This window comes from Semicossyphus pulcher, unplaced genomic scaffold (genome assembly GCF_022749685.1).
Source record: "Semicossyphus pulcher isolate SPU_LCO1_2020_fin unplaced genomic scaffold, fSemPul1.0.p SCAF_7, whole genome shotgun sequence".
Classification (NCBI taxonomy): domain Eukaryota; kingdom Metazoa; phylum Chordata; class Actinopteri; order Labriformes; family Labridae; genus Semicossyphus; species Semicossyphus pulcher.
Genome location: NW_027211748.1, coordinates 4386201 through 4402699, shown reverse-complemented (window position 1 = coordinate 4402699; position 16499 = coordinate 4386201).

Below are 16499 nucleotides of genomic sequence, written 5' to 3'. Positions count from 1 at the left end.
ACCTGAGAGCTCGACTGAGCTTGTCGTAGTTCATGTGTGGTTTGCCCTTCCTCTCCCCCCACAGCTTGGCCAACCTCTCGGGGTCCCGGATGACGAACTCGCCCCACTCTCCTCCCCAGCCAATGGCCCCGCCCTCGCCACGCCCCAGCAGCTCCAGCAGGAAGTGCCACAGCTGGACCTGTCTGGAGCCCGGGGACCAGGCTGGTTTGTAGGCCCAGTCAGGGAACAGCACTGCTGCAGAGACACAAGGAAGTTTCTTAAAGTATACCCACATGCTGCTTAAGAATTAAAACTGGAGGGTTAGGTATTGATGAGTGGTTTCCTTGGCATCTCAGGGGATCGAGGTACATGTGACTCCTCTTTCTATCCATGGGGTGGAAGAACGATTAGTACCCTGAAGTGTGCACTGACAATAAACTGGACTGAAATAAGTGCGCTAAAACACTCTTAAAGAAGGGCCAGTCTACTTTCTGCCAGACACTGCTGAGGATGTCCAATGAATCTGGTAGACGATGCCATACCATTTATGAATGTTTTCTGGGGCACAGGGTTAAATGTACAATCTGAGCTGCAGGGCCGGTGACGTTGTGGGGGTGGAGCTGGACTCTTGGAGGCGGTTTTAGATAGCAGGAGGTCGTCAAAGGTGCAAGTAATCTCTCCCAAACTTCATGACACTCAGGTCAAGCACAGAAGTACATTTTGTGCAAGACTCATTAAACTGAGATGCACCAGAGAGCCCCTCAGGAAGTCCTGTGGCCTTCAAACTTTTCAACTCCTCCCTCAGAGTGACAGAAAGCTTGGAATCAATAGACTGGACCTTGGAGTTATTTCACTCCTGTTAGCTGTTATAAACTCATAATTGATTTATAATTGATATTTTCAGCTGTGCAACACAGCCTTAACGGTAGTGTTGTGCTATCATTTGATATATACCTTTCTCGGCTATAATTGTTATACCCAGACACCAAAAAAGTCTGGGACAATGTGTAAAAAGTAAATAAATAGAATGAGATAATTTTCTTGATTTATTTGACCTTTATGTAATTGAAATAGCGTTTAATTTTCAAACAGATTAACTTTTTGTTTTTTTGTAGATATTCTCTCATTCTGAATATGCAAGTTTCATACTGTATATTGTAGTAGCCTATGATTCACAAATTTCAACATTATTATAATTATACATTTTTCCAAGTGTATTGTTATATATTTAAGAACAATGCACATTTTTATCTTAGCATTCACTTATTATTTTCCTTTATACAACACTTAGTTCAGACCAAATAATCTAATTGGATAAGAGGCATTCCATGAGTGCTGAACATCACCGGGACATTTCACTGTGTGTATCACTCCGCCTCAGCCACATGTTCTGAATACTGTTAATTAACATCACAGCAGACCGTGCATGTCTGCATTAATCAAGCTGGTACCTCTGAATCACATAACAGACTTATTTCACTTGTTGATGATAAATTAAAACCTACAGATAAATAGATATGATAAAAACAGCTGATCTGTGGTAACCTGTAGACACAGAGTGCAGGAGAATGTTTGGGTTGCTTGGCAACAAATGTCCAGTTTCAGTTAAGTTGTTGACTGTTTTTGTGACTTTTTATGCTTGTAAATTTTGCTATTCTTGAATGGGAGCAAATGTGACATGAATAAGTCTGCGGTATTTATCTCTTATGTTGTAACATTTTATATCAGTTTAGCTCCACAGTTTGGGAAATAACCCTGTCTCTTTCCTGCCAGTTAGATGAGAAGCTTGATTTCCCTCTCTTGTTGTACTGTAAATATGATTCAACTGATCACATTAGATATAACATGGTAATAAGAGAGCTCCTTCTCTTTTACTGTCGCTCTTGACAAGGAAGTGAAGAAGCTGTGTTTTCCAAAATATTACTCATTTGGAGTATTTTGGGGGTATTGTACAGCGGTGTGACTAAGTCCTCTTTGCTCAAGTCCCAAGTAAGTCTCAAGTCATTGGGTCCAAGTCTAAAGTAAGTCTCAAGTCATTTTTCTTGGGCAAGTCAAGTCACAGGTTATGTCAAGTTAAGTCAAGTCGATTTTTTTCCACCCAAGATCCAGCACTCTTACCTGTAGTATCTGGTCTTTATAAAGAGAAAAGACAGGGTGTTAGTATATTATTGTATTGTATTATTGTATATATTTGTATTATCTTGGCACAGGCACAGCCATGATGATGGTCTGGTCTGCGACAGTATTAAGTAGGAGTGAGTACAACTGATGAGGCTTCTCTTTGGGGAAAAAACATCAGGTAGCAGCGGTCTTTGATGTTGCGTGTTGCCATAGCAAGGAGTTTGACTGACAGCCAGCCATTCAATCATGACAATCACATATGGGGAGCTTTCTGAGTCGTCAATCATGACTCCCAGTTTGCGCTGCGTACATACTTGATAGTTAGACAGAAACTTGACAACATTGAATTTATCATTTTATATTGAACAGCTAACATTCAAGTCATTGTGCCTCAAGTCAAGTCTCAGGTCATTAACTTGCAAGTCCAAGTCGAGTCTCAAGTCATTTATTTTTTGTCAAGTCAAGTCGCAAGTCATCAAAACAGTGACTTGAGTCGACTTGAGTCCAAGTCACCAAGTCTCAAGTCCACATCTCTGGTATTTTATGCCATGTTAAGGTCCCTGCTCAGACTTAATTCAGAGGCATTATGGTTAATAATCCGCACCATGTACCGTAATGCACCTCAGTGTTACAGTGGTTTGTTGTTATTTGAATGTACCATGTTTTCATCTTGCCATACTTACTTCTAATTCATTTGATTTCTACTCATGTTTATGGAAAGATGAATATCCCTGCTGTTTGACTATATAAAGCTTCAGTTACAAATAAAAAACCCTGAATGTACCCTCATACAGCATGTCTGACAGTACACAGAAACAGTAAAAGCTCTTTGCTCTATATTGAGTTTTAAGTAGGCTGATGTGTGGAGAAACCTCATTGTACACTGACTTCTTATTTGTCCATTTGTTCAGTAATATGTTAATTAGTGCGTACAACAATGTGTCACAAATTACTATTATTGGATGGTGACAAAGTATTGGAAAAAGAAACATTACAAAACTCTAAATTAGCAATTAACATGTTTTTTGAAGCAGAGAAAGTGGTGAATAGGAGTGTTGTGCAGCCCATAGAAGACATGAGTGTGTAATTACTTCTTCCATTATCTGTTCTTGTGATCATAAAGCTTTGCTGTTTCTGTAAGCTCAGACTAATCAGTCCTTCATTATGAGAAAACTATTTCTGGCTCATTATGTTGGGTTCACAACGTGATTATTTGTCACACCGGTTTTAGTTTCTCACAGCAAAACAGACTCTTTACTTCTACGTGACATTGTGTGCAACTTAAATCCTGCTTATTTGTTTATATCATCAAACAAACTGGGATTTTGACAGGAAAATATCTTATCTGTGTGTTATTAAAAAAAAATGTCATAAATTTGTAATGTCAACAAATAAAAATTGGGATTAAAGATAATAAACTAAATGCATTGATGTACACTCAGGTCCTCAAAAGTGGACCAAAGTCTTTATAAAGAAAGGGAACATAGCCTCCAGTTTTAAGTGCCTTTAACCTGCATTCTTTCTAATGGCCAGCAGGGGACGGCTCCACAGGTGCAGGAAAAAGGAACTGTCGGAAGTTGATGAAAAAATTACCCTATTTTTAACCTAATTAACAACTTCAGTAAACATCAGTTTGTGGATTCTAGTCAGTGTGCCAGACAGAAAATTCAGCAATGTCATACTGCAGCTGTAAAATAATCGTATTTTACCCAAAACTATCGTACATATGAAAAAAAAACGAGAAATGTTCAAAATACCACTCTGAATTGCAAAACTATGCCCTGCGCACAATATTAACGTAACAGCAGAGGTCCCGTCCTTTAACCCCAATAGAATGCTACTCCCTTTAACAAGATGGCAACTGTATGCTTCCCACAACAGAGTCAATTGCAGCCCATTACACAATCATTCCCTCCGTAATTACCCTTCAAAACAAAAGTACCATATTTACTAAATCCTCGCACATTCGGGGAAGCTGCTTGCAAGCCGCGCTCGCGCAGAGATGCAATGAGTGACAGATGCACCGCTGAACTGTTATTATGGTTCTCTTCTCGCATTATTAATCGTATATCCTACAGAGGACAAAAAGATCGTACAAATATGATAGTTATTATGCATCTGGCAACACTGTTTTTTGGGTTCAGTATGAGTTTAATTTGTAAATGATGGCCCCATTTAGAGTAAAATAGACCACAAAGCAGGGTATACTTCAGGGCATGGCTACCTTGTCATTGACTAGTCGCTACAATAAGACCTGAAAAACATTTTGTTCACTGTTCCTCTGAACTATAAGACACTTTAAAGAGTTTAGATTTTTACATTGAGTAGACTTTGTTTAAAGGTTTTTCGCAAGCAAAAATTAGCAACCCATCTTTTACCACAGTTGCTGGGAATCGAATTAACCTTGCTAACCAAGGTAGCGCTAGCATTAGCTGATAACCCTGAAGCCTGGCCCTTCTAGAGCTCCAATCTCTCATTCAAATATGGTCACTTTTGACGCAAATAACCAAGATGGCAACGGTCAAGAGGCCCAACTGGAGGCTTCAAAACAGGCTAAAGACCAATGGGAGGCGTTGGTTTAGCTCAGTTGGTAGGGCAGGCGCCCCATGTATGGAGGCCACAGTCCTCGGTGCACTGATCGCAGGCTCGACTCCCGGTCTCTCCTATCAAATAAAGGCAAAAGCCAAAAAACAATCATCTTTAAAAACGAATGGGTGATCTGGTGGCTACATTTACTTCTCATATACAGTCTATGGTAAAACAAAGCAAAGTTAAATGACTGCGATTGAGCTAAAAGGGCACTAAAACCCATATGTCAAACAGGGCAACTAAATATTGGTTGCTGACTGCATCATTTGTCACGGATGACATGCTGCTTTGTTTCTTTTATCACTGTGCTGTGTTACAGACAGACACACACAGAATGAATATAAAATATTTCTTACATAAACATGAAAGATCCCCAAAACAACTCGTGGCAGCCACGAACAAATGCAGACAAAAAAAACAACAACTCCACACTTACTTCTACTCCAGTAAGGCGATGAAAGGTGTCCCACTGAGGAGCTGCAGCTGCACTGCATCTGCAAACACGCCACAGAATAATAACATACTAAACTGTTCAGTGGCTTCATCACTGTGAGCTTCATCAGATTGAAGTCTGGGAGGCAAAAAGTTGCCTGAAAGAAATTTTAATTAGCCGTCATGTGGTGTTAAATTAGCCATCACAACAGAGCGCAGATTACAGCAGCTTCTTCTCCAAGTTTTAATCTATCAACAAATCTAAACTCAAAACAAAGACTCCAGATCTCCAGACTGTAGCTATATACCATCAGTATGAAAATAATTGTAAGTAAATATAAGACGTATTGATCTCTGTTAGTTTATAATGTGCTTGAAATTACATCTGCGATTTTAATAGATGATTTGTGATTCAATTAAAGCTTTTTGCAGTAATGTAAATGTGTGAAAGCATCTTTTTCCCTGCAGGTACTGTTTAGTATTTTCTATATTTTCCAATAATTTCACCCTATAAACACACACATCATCCACCCACAGGCACAATGACCTTCCCAGGCGATTCGGAGCAGCAGAGACACCCACCATCTTCCCTGGAAGGCTGAAAACTCATCTCTCCAAGAAGTACTTCTCAAAACCCTTTCCCCCCGCTGAATGATGTCTCTTTTCCCATAAGCCCTCTTCCACGAGCTGTAATATCCTCTTATCTTGGAGCAACAAGAAAACGATGTCTCCCCTTAGCTCTTATTTTATTTCCTTTTCCGTTGCAGCACTGCACTCACACATGATCACTGCAGGGTCACAGGGACATTATCAGGAAACTAGGAGAGCTGAGGTGAAGAGCGTTTTACCTTTGGGGCTACATTTAGACAGAAAAGGTTCCTAAATAGGGTGCTTTCTGAGGACATCAACAAAAACAAATTAAGACATGTAAAAACTCTAGATATACATTGAGGCAGAAACGGTATTACAAACAATAAAGTTGTTTTCTGCATTTGTTTCCCTCCCTTTTGGTGCCTGTTTTGTTGATCAGCTACAAATTAAAGCTTGTTCTACGAAATAAGAGCGCCTAAACATGCATCTGAATCCATAATCAATCCAGTGATAAGCAGGAGTGATCTGAACACTACAATCAAACATAGTAAGTAAAAATCATCATGCCAGTCAAGCATTAAAGGTCGACATAAGTAAGTAAGTAAATCAAATAATCACGTCCATGAATTCTCCCTTTCAATCATCTCATTTACAAAGACAAAGCTAATTAAAGACTCCTGCGTCAGTGTAATAATAATTCAATTGGTCCCGTTACCTCGATTGGAGCAGAAGAGAGCAGGAGGTTTCGTTAGACGAATGACAATGATCACTTTGTCTGCCAGCCCACTTCAAGAGTCTGAGAGGACTGAAGGATGGATGGGCCGAATCTTAAACCCTCTATCTCATCTCACCCCTAACCACACACACACACAGAAACACACTTATACCTCCCCCCTCTCTCTCCTACAACATCCCTCCCTCTCACCCCAATCACTGAATTAGGGAGACTAGGTCAAAACTAAAAGGTCCTATACTGATTATGTTGCAGCCTTTTGTCTGAGGTGATAGTGTGCTTTGTTTACATACTTGTCTGTTTTTATTGTTCTTTATTATTCATACTGTAGAGTCAAATATTTCTGTGCTACACTGGAGTCTGAGACAAATTTCCCAGGGGACGCTAAAAGAAAAACGTATTGTATCGTACCTTATCGCATCGTATCACATCCTATTGTATAGCATCGCATCGTATTGTATCGCACCATATTTTACCGTATCATACCGCATTGTACCATATCATACTGTTCCCTACCGTATTGTATTGTATCACATTGTATTTTATAACATCGCATTGCAACTCACCAAACCGTACTGTATTGTATCGTATCGTACTGTATCATAAGAAATTGTGTTGTATCGTATCATATCGTATTGTATCGTACCGTACCACAACCCTATGGTACTGTATCTTACTGTTCCCTACTCATTGTATCGTTTCACACCGTACTCTAGCATATCGTATTGCACAGTACCTTACCGTATTATACCCTATTGTACCGTAACCAACTGCGCCCTATTATACAGTAATCTATCATTCTGTACCCGACTGTATCGTATCATATCTAGCGTATTGCTTCGCATTAAAAAATATCATGAGGTATCAAATCTAAGAAATTCTGTCTTAGAAAAGTGTCTAAAATCTAAAAGTTGCCTAAAGAAAGACCCCCCAAAAATTCTTGAAAGTTTTGATGAACCAATCTGTCGATAAATCAATTGGCTAAGCAACAGATTTACCAACAATATTCTTGATTAACAAAATGTATAACACAATAATTTATCATCCCAAGGAAAGCAGAATAAACTCACATTTAAGGGATTGTTGTTGTGGGGGAATGTTTTAGCATTTTTAGCTTGAAAAAGGCTAGATTACTTCATAATTGAAAAAAGTTGCTTATTAATTTTACTTGAGGGGACTAATCAATAAATTCCTTTTCATCAGTTTAGAAATGAATAAAGTAAAAACACACATAAATCTGTGGTTTTAGATTGCAGCTGTTTTGTCTTTTTATTACCATAAAGTGAATACTTGGGGCCAATAACAGTCAGTCTGACAAAACATGCAATTTAATGATAACAACTTTGACCCTGGGACATTAAGAATTGATCTGATTAAACATTTAATTAATTTATCCACAAAACAGTTGAAAGATTAATTCAGCCCTACTTGGTATGCTGACGAGGAGTTATTTGTTTGCAGAGATGAGTCTCGGTCAGCTGCTGCTTTTACACAGAGTGAAAAAGGTCAACAGTAAAATAGTCTGAGATTACCACCATTACAAGTGAGAGTTTAAGGGGTCAAACCTGAATTGAAGCAGCAGGAAAAAGAAAAAAATAAGCTGTGAGGAAATGGGTGAAGGTGCCTCTAATACGCTGCAGATTGGTGCGTATTACAGAGAGCCGAGGGGGAGATATGATGGAGTGGAGTGAAGGTGACTGGAGGTTTTCTCCTCGCTGAATCAAATGGGAGATGAACTCAACACCAGAGCCGCACTTTACACCACTACAGCTGCTTTTCACTCGACAAGAGTGACCTTGGCCAGGGTCAACAGGCTGCTCAATACTCTGCCTCACAGGCTCAGAGGGCTGTGAGAGGTGTAGGTGGTGGCGACACATTTTACTCAAGCAGACGTCCTAGTAGTGGTCACACAAGTGCTCACATCTCAAGTGCTTGTGTCCCTTCAGTTACGCTGAGCATTAATTCCTGCAGTTTAAAACACTTGAGGAAATATTACACAACCGAGAAAGGGTGAATAAATAATATTACTGAGATTTAATGAGTTTTTTATCTGTAAAAAATGTGCAGAAAACCTCTGCAATTTATGAGTAGCTAATGGACCATTGAATCTTGAAAGGTTTTCATGTGAGAGTATGGAAGTTCAAAATGGCCATTTAATAGTTTGAGTAAGTATAGATATTGTTATAAAACGAGCAAAGCAAGTCAAACATTCATGAAAGATGCAACATATGGTAAAAAAAATATAAAACCAAGAGAAAAGAGAAAACATGTTATGGTATTGCCTCTAATTTCAATCAAACTTGCAAATTTTAAACTTTTATTTTTCTTATAAAAATATATAGTTAGGTTAGTTATATTTTGGACAAGATATTAAGTAAAAGTTTGATGTTTTGGACAATTTGCCATTTGTTAGATGAGAAGATTGAAACCCTTTAAGGCTTTATCACCACAGAGCTAGGGGCTAGCCTAGGTAGAAGGTAGAAAATCCACTTTCCCGTCTCATATTTCATTTAAAATATTTCTGGAAATGTGTAAAATGTAGTTGTAAGCTGTGTCCTAATTTGGGCGCTGCATCCTTCGAAGGACGTATTCAAAGGCCGATTGCGTCACAGTGGCGCGTTGAAGGCTGTCCCATTTCGAAGGCTCCTACAGATACGGCCTCCTTTTCCAGGCCAAGAAGGATGCAACATATCCTGAGATTCACTGCCTGCTAATTTAAACAAGATGGCGGACTTTAGAACGGCAGTGCAATACACTTTAAATGTAAAAGTTTTTGGTTTCAACTCAAAAGAATAACTAGTGATACACATAAAAATAACGAAAGGGGCCTTGAAACTTTAAGTTAAAGTTACGTGACATTAGTTATGTTTGCCAGTTAGCCTGTTAGTTACCTGCTGCTAGGCAACCAAAACAATGTGACACAAGGGTTAACAGTTAATATTTACAGTAGCCCACATTTATCTCTTGACACAAAGCAAACAAGTGTATAGCCAAAATATATTACTTTTGATATATGTAATGACCTTCTGTTAAATTGTTAAAGAAGTGAATTTATAAATAAGTATGTAGGCTATTTATATGTTATAGTGAAGTTTCTTTTCGATGTCACTTCAATTAATGATACCCTGTCTTAATCAGAAAGCAGGAGAAACATATAAAATAGGCCCATAGCATTAATGAAAAATCTCTGTGTTCGTTTTAAAAGAGGATTTTTTGGGTGATGCGATCAGTCCGGACTACTTAACCCAAACACAGAGCTGTGCTGCTGTTTGTAGCTGGATTAGCTGTGATTTAGTTTCCACTGCAGCAAAGACGGAGACAGACACAGAAGTTTCCAATCCATTTAGGCTTATGACATACATGCATCCTTATACACTCCCCCCCAAATACACACATACACACACAGACGCACACGCACACAGACGCACGCTCACACTTATCGTCCCTCAGATGCGATAGCTGACACCGGAGGCTTTTAATTCCAGTGTAAATACAAATACTCTCCCAGACAGCTATCAATTATGCATGCCGCTAATTGAGTTGAATGTTGTGCTTTTAGCAGCCCGAGGACCCTGGGTCACACGCAGAAAGCCTGAAACCAGACACACACACACACACACACACACACACACACACACGCACACACACACAGACATATTTGGACTGACATACTTGTGAGGACCCTATGTACCCTTCGTATCATGCATTTCCAGCCTTTTCCTTAGCTTGAAATAGACTGCAGCATTCATGTTTTAGCCCACACACTAATAACACTTAATGTTTATGACTGAAGAGGATTTTGTTGTGGGCGATCATACATTTACATTAATTTCCATATGAATATTATCAATTGGCAGACTCCTGGAACTTGCTAGTGCATCTTCAGGCTATTTATTTATGTACTTATTTTCTAGGTTATGTAATTTTGTGAGATGTGAATATTGATACTTAAACTGCATAACCAAGTTTTACATCTTTAATTCATTAATATGCACAGAAACTACAGTCAACCAATGAGATTCTTAATTCTCAGAAGAATAAAAAGAAAATCAAGCTTGTAAAATAATGTGCAGAAATGTTGCCCATTTTAGGAATGGAATAAAACATATTTTAAATAAATATAATTAAATGAAAAAAATGACTGTGGTAGGCAACAATAACAGCAGCATATACTAGGGGAAATATAACAAATTGTAAACATCATGCATCAATTAATAAACGATTTAAAAGATTTATGATGCTTGTCACTTTGATGGATTACTCTACTTATTCAAAGCTACGAATATTATAATCAGCGTATGGTTTAGGATCTACATGGTCAGCTAAAACTTGCAAAGACACTGGAATATTTTTCATAGAGATGTAATGTGTCAATGAGTGAGCCTTAGCAGGGCTTGGGTGGAGATTCTTTCAACTTTGGATTTAGCTATGCTAGCTCTTTCAGTGCTGTACTGTCCTCCAAGGTCACATGGGAATTAAAAAAACTGTATAAAAAGATGGACGACATGACAGCTCCCTAAACGTGAAGCCAAACCCTCTCTGTCGCCACCTGCTGACTGGCTGCAGTATAGGTCATAAAGCCCGCCTCCTCCATGTTAACAGATGGGTCATGATTCAAACTATAAAATCAAAATAGACGCCAAATAAATGTTTCTCAAACATGGTTTCTGTCATTATAGTTAGTTCTCATCATGGTGATTTACGTCCAAGTGTTCATTTTTCTGACAAGTTTATTCTTAATTAGTTATTTGATGCTGTAAAAAGGATGATTGACAGCTCTGCTCCTGCAGCCGATCTGTTCTAGCAGAGTAAAGGACGAACGGTGAGAGGAGACGTAACTAAACAATCACTACAGTCATTGAAGTTTACATACCTGTGAGCGTCTGCTTCCGACCAACACAAAGAAGCTGTCCTGCTGTTAAACACGCCGACGTGCTGGAGCTGTTTTTTGTAAGTTAAGTGTGTGTCGCAGCTCTGGTTCCAAAGGACGTCACCATAGTAAGATGGCAGCGCCTGTCTTGGCGGCTACTTTGGCATCAATTTCGTATTATAGCAGATGGAGACACGTCGTCCATCTATATATACAGTCATTGGAATTAATGCAGTACTGATCTTCTCATCTGTTAGCATGAAAAGTGAATATGCTTATTTTTCTGCTATTACTATCAGCGATGAGGTCCTGCACAAGTCTGCCTAAAGGTTGGAAGAAGATGATATCAGGTGTTTTCTTTTCAGTCTTTGTTGACAGGACAAACCTGCTTAATTGTCATCAAAAAGTGCAAATCTTTCAGGATCAACTTTTGCTTCAAAAATTTTGCTTGAAAACATCTGACTACACAGCCATCACTTAAGACTTACATGCTTGTTTTGCACCTTTAAACCAAATCTCACAGTCTTTTTCAGCAAAGTAGTTTATTTTTAAAGATTTGTTTTGCCCGTTTTGCATTTAGTAGATAGGACAGCTGAAGAGAGACAGGAAATATGGGGAGAAGAGCGCAGGGAATGACATGCAGCAAGGAGCCGAGGGCGGGAGTCGAACCTGCTGCTGCCGCGTCCAGGACTCAGGCCTCTGTCTATGGGGCCTCTCTGCTCTACCGATTAAGCTCAACCAGCACCCCAAGTGGTTTATGTTTTTCAGGAGTGCAATTTCAAGGCAAACTTAGCTGATGAAGACCATGTGAAACTGTAGAAAGCTCCAGATTGTGGACTCTGTCCTTTAATCTAACCCTCAAACAGGCCGGCAAAAATGTCCTTAGTGTCCAAAAATGTTCCCATCTCAACCGCCAAGTCTAGAATTGTTCCTCTCAAAGACACAAGAGGACAAACACAATAAAAAAAAACACTGCGGATGCTTATGGATTTACACAGACTATCTGTTAACACACGCACACACACACACACACACACACACACAACAAAGGAAGAGGCCTCACAGTGAGTATAAAAGCTGACAGTTTGGAAATTGAGCCTTGGGACTGATGGAGCCGCCCAGGCAGCATCCAGAACACCACGACAGGAAAAGAGATTCAAACAAACGGGCTGAATATTGAGGCGGGCAGCGTTGTCGGGGGAATATTACTGTAAAGATGTAATATAAACACAGAAATGCAGGAAAAAGGAAACCCTCTTCTCTGCCTTATTTACTCTGCTGTATTAACACAGTCTGTCACTGACGGGAAAACAAATATAATGAAGGACTTCTGGTAGGGAATAATAAACTTCACATTCCCTGAGGGGCAATTTAGGTGAAACAGGCCCAGACACAGGAATTTGCTTTCCACATAGATTGTCATCCTCTTCTCCTTCAGTGAGCAGCATTATCTCCTCAGTGTGTGTGTGTGTGTGTGTGTGTGTGTGTATGTGTGTGCGTGTGTGTGTGTGTTTTTGAGGATAGAGGATGATGAGGAGGGAAGAAGGTGGGGAGGGGGGGGTTAAATCTGGATTTGATCCCCACTAAAAGAGACTGTTTGTTTTACAGCTGACGACCCGGGAGTTTAATCCGGTGCTTAGCCGCCTGCTCAATCTCTCCTCTCCTTCGTCTCCCTGCATCCTCCCTCTTTCCCCTTCATCCCTCCTTCTCACTCACTCAATCGTATCATCCCCTCGCAGCGAGCTAACCCCCCCGTCTCTCTCCATCATCCTCCTCTTCCTCTCTCCATCCTCCATCCCTTGTCATCTTCTTATTTCCCTCCTCCTTTCTTTGCAGCGCCAGGAGCACTTCTACGAGATTTACATTTAAGTGGATCCATCAGGTTGTGTGCTATGCGTAAAATTAAGCGGGTGTTGCATCATACACTACAGTGGGTGTGTGTGAGAGTGTGTATGTGGGAGGACGGATGGTTTCGGGCCCTGAAACCTGTCCATGTGTGTGTGTGTGTGTGTGTTTGGGCCTCTAAATATACACGTGTGTGTGTGAGAGAGAGAGAGAGAGAGAGACAGGACAATAGTGAGAGTGTGTGTTAAACAGGATGATGGTGTTGCAGCAGATGAGGGTCATGCTCCGGGTCTTAAGGGTCAAATCCTGTTAGAAGTAAGAGGGATCAGAGCTTTAGCGAGGCGCTGCCTTTTTTACTGCTGCAATATTCACTGATAGTGTGCAACAGGAGCTCTGTGAGTGTGAGTGTAAGTGTGAGTGTGAGTGTGTGTGTGCGTGTGTGTGTGTGTGTGTGTGTGTGTGTGCGTGTGTGTGTGTGTGTGTGTGTGTGCGTGTGTGTGTGTGTGCACGTGTGGATCAGTCTCAAACAGCTTAGTGAGATTCAGTAGAGTAGGACATATTTTATTGTATAAAGCTTGTAGGAACAAACTAAACTTGATGACCAAAGAAAGATAATATTCAAACACAATACTTTTTTAATGCTGCACCCTTAAATTTAATGAAAATATTACTGTTCTTGTTTCTAGTTTTGTGGATCATTTCACACACATTCCCCCTGAATTCAGTCACATTTTCTATCTTTTAGACGACTTCTCTGGGTTTTAACGATGTTGGGAGAAATAACATGACTCTGTAATGACTTCTGGTGCATTGTGGGACATTACAAGCAGATTATTGGGCCATTACCAGCATATAAACTTTCATAAAATGTGATCATTGGACCAAGACAGTTTAACAATCTATTTTTGGTCTCGTAAGGAGGTGAAAAGAGTTTTATCGTGCAGAGACTGTTTGGCTTTCTTTTGTAGCTGTACATGGCTTAATGCCTCTCTTTACCATGATGGGTAACATGACAGCTCCCTAAAAGTGAAGCCAAACCCTCTCTATCGCCCCCTGCTGACTGGCTGCAGTATAGGTCATAAAGCCCGCCTCCTCCATGTTAACAGATGGGACGAGTCAAACTCAAAATTCACGTCAAATACATGTTTCTCAAACATGGTTTCTGTCATTATAGTTAGTTCTTATCATGCTGATTTACGTCCAAGTGTTTATTTTTCTGACAAGTTTACTCTTAATTAGTTATTTGATGCTGTAAAAAGGATGATTGACAGCTCTGTTGACAAATACGGCTCCTGCAGCTTGTTCCGGATTAGCAGAGTAGAGGACGATCGGTGAGAGGAGACGTAACTAAAACAATCACTACAGTCATTGAAGGTTACATACCTGTGAACGTCTGCTTCAGACCAACACAAGAAGCTGTTCTGCTGTTAAACGCGCCAACATGACGAATCTTTGCCGTTTTTTTCGATACATTAAGTGTGTGTTTTGGTCAGCAGAAGTGGCAAGGTGGAAGTGCCCATCACGGGTTTATTTTCTATTTCAATGTAATGTCACTGTAGTTAACTATCTGTTAATGAATCATATTAGAGATAGGCAATCATTCAAATAACTTTGAACCAATTAGTTTAATTTTTGCAGTGGTGGAGAAAGTATTTACATTCTTGCAGAATGGTCCTGTCAGTGTGTCTTATCGTAATATTATTGAATAATGATATGTAAATAATTTGTAGTTCTAATAAGGTGGAACTGAATTTTAGTACTTTAAACAGCACATTGTTTAAAATTACAGTTTAAACTAATTCTCCAAAGTAACTTTTATCAATAGCTAACAGACAAATGAACCTCTATTTCCCCCTGAAACACAAAGCACACAGCTGGTAATTACATTTCATATCAGGACATCCATTCTGCAGACACATTTGTTCAAAGCACACAATTGGGAGAAATTTAAAACCTCCTGTGTCTTGCTCACTATAAAATATGGCCTCACGTCTAAGATACAAACACCTAAGTGAAGATTTGGTGATATATTGATATCCAAATTACAGATAAACACGGAGAAAGCAAACAAAAATAAATACAGAAAAGTGCCAGTGTTTTCACTAAAGGTGATATTTTAGAGATTAGGCTATCATAGTAATAACTCGCAGTACTGTGTTAAATGTGTGTCATCATGAGCCATTGATGTTTCTGTGTGTATTTGTGGATGTGATGGGGAGATGAAACAAAAAACATCTTAAAATATTAAAACCATCTTCAAAGGCTCAAGTAATGTTGAAAAAATTATTTCCTATAAAAATATTTTTTCATAGCCCATGAGCAAGAGGTTCCTCAACTGTGAAGTGCAAAAAGCATTGTCTGCTACAGTGAAAATCTTATTTTATGTCCATTGGCTGTTGTACAAGGCAAATTGAATGCAGTGTTGACCTCCATGATGTAAAAGAAGATGAAGATTTACACCAAATGAGATTTCATCTCTCCCTCCTGCCTTTTATCATCTTATGAGTCTCGCATTAGCTGGATTGTTCCTGAAGTATCGCAAGGGAAAACTATCAAGATGGCAATGAGAGAACAAAAGAGACAGCGACGTTCCCTAAGGAGGCAAAGCTGTATAATATCATGAATGAAAAATTAACTGAATAAAACAGACCTGAAGCACAGAGTCTGTGAGAAAGAGGCTGAGTGTGTGTTAGTTTGTGGAACAGAATGAAAGCAGGCTAAGGTTATGGGACCAATTGTCTCCCTCACTTCCTATAGGCTTCTTTTTTTGTCCCCCCCCCCCCCTACTCTCTGGCCTCTCAGCCTCCCTGGTTCGTCCTGCTCTCCAGGGGGCTGTGGTTTCTGAAAGGTTTCTCAATGTCCTTAATCCCTCCATCTCTTTGTGTCCAGGCAAAAAATATATCCGCATGAAACTCAAGAGGCAGACAGGGGCCAAGACGTGTGAGAAAAACAGGAGAGCTTCTTTCCGACCATTTGTGGGGATTTAAAACAAAAAGGCAGAGTGGCCCTTTTGAAAAATAAAAACTAATTGGCCTTTTTTTTTTAAAGAGCAGCACAACGCTCTAAATAAAGATTGGAGTCATTCAGGTTCAGGAAAAAAGAGTGAAATGGTTCAATTTCACTAATTTTAATAACAAGGAATTATATCAATTAGGAGAGTGGATGACAGCTTTAATCCTGGGTTTCAGTTACAGATATTATCTCTAAACATACACTTTAGACAGACAATATGCTGCATCTGAAAAGCATTACAGATGGGTGTATTTAAAATAATGACTAAATGGTTGACTTAGCTACTGCACAGAGAAAGTTGAAAGCGATACCCTGGATAAAAAAAAA